Source organism: Chiloscyllium plagiosum, unplaced genomic scaffold (genome assembly GCF_004010195.1).
Source record: "Chiloscyllium plagiosum isolate BGI_BamShark_2017 unplaced genomic scaffold, ASM401019v2 scaf_6808, whole genome shotgun sequence".
Classification (NCBI taxonomy): domain Eukaryota; kingdom Metazoa; phylum Chordata; class Chondrichthyes; order Orectolobiformes; family Hemiscylliidae; genus Chiloscyllium; species Chiloscyllium plagiosum.
In genome coordinates, this window is record NW_025197092.1 from 1,903 (window position 1) to 3,451 (window position 1,549).

The window sequence follows — 1,549 nt, forward strand, 5'->3', positions numbered from 1 at the left end:
CCCTACCCTCCCCCTCACTGTTTTTGATCACACAGCACTGTCCTTTGATGTGAAGGGCAGTGTTTGTCACTGGCCACCCGGGTGTTTTCCTATCTTTCTGGTGGTGGAAATTGAATAAAGATTTGTGCACTTTGTGTCTTTCACTGTGTCTCACAAAAAAACCAAAATAACTAGGAGATCAGAAGGGCAGTGTTTGTCACTGGCCACCCGGGTGTTTTCCTATCTTCCTGGTGGTGGAAATTGAAAAAAAAGAGAAATGTCACACACACACCATGGGTGCTGGGGAAAAAAATAAGCACTACCGGACTTAGGTGGTAGTGTGGGGGTTAAATTATATAAAAAAAATATATATAAACAGGAGGTAAAAAAAGTAAAAAGACCCTACACTCCCCCTCACTGTTTTTAATCACACAGCACTGCCCTTTGATGTGAAGGGCAGTGTTTGTCACTGGCCACCCGGGTGTTTTCCTATCTTCCTGGTGGTGGAAATTGAATAAAGATTGGTGCACTTTGTGTCTTTCACTGTGTCTCCCACCTGCACACACAGACCATGGGTGCTGGGGATAAAATAAGCACTACCGCAGTTAGGTAGAAAAAAAAAAGCAAAAAGACCCTACCCTCCCCCTCACTGTTTTTAATCACACAGCACTGCCCTTTGATGTGAAGGGCAGTGTTTGTCACTGGCCACCCGGGTGTTTTCCTATCTTCCTGGTGGTGGAAATTGAATAAAGATTCATGCACTTTGTGTCTTTCACTGTGTCTCATACCTGCACACACACACAATGGGTGCTGGGGGAAAAATAAGCACTACCGCACTTAGGTGGTAGTGTGGGGGTTAAATTAAAAAAAAAGACCCTACCCTCCCCCTCACTGTTTTTCATCACACAGCACTGCCCTTTGATGTGAAGGGCAGTGTTTGTCACTGGCCACCTGGGTGTTTTCCTATCTTCCTGGTGGTGGAAATTGAATAAAGATTCGTGCACTTTGTGTCTTTCACTGTGTCTCACACCTGCACACACACCAAAAAAAAATAAAAATAAAAAGGGGAGTACACTGGCCACCCGGGTGTTTTCCTATCTTCCTGGAGAAAAGAAAAAAAAAATGAGTGCCTGAGATACTGACACTCTTGTACCTGACTCTGAATGCAGCAATACTAAAGTCAATAAAGGATGACTTGGTGATGGATACCAGCTTCTGTGGAGTTATTTCAGAATGCAACCAAACAGAAGAGGTTTGTATACTAAGTTGAACATATTATTCACTATAAATAGTCAAAAGGTCTTTCAATGCATGCTGTTTAATCATAGAATCATAGAGGAGGCACTTTGGCTCGTTGAATCTGAGCTGAAAATGTGTTGCTGGAACAGCGCAGCAGGTCAGGCAGCATCCAGGGAACAGGAGAATCGACGTTTCGGGCATAAGCCCTTCTTCAGGAATGAGGAAAGTGTGTCCAGCAGGCTAAGATAAAAGGTAGGGAGGAGGGACTTGGGGGAGGGGCGTCGGAAATGCGATAGGTGGAAAGAGGTCAAGGTGAGGGTGATAGGTCAGA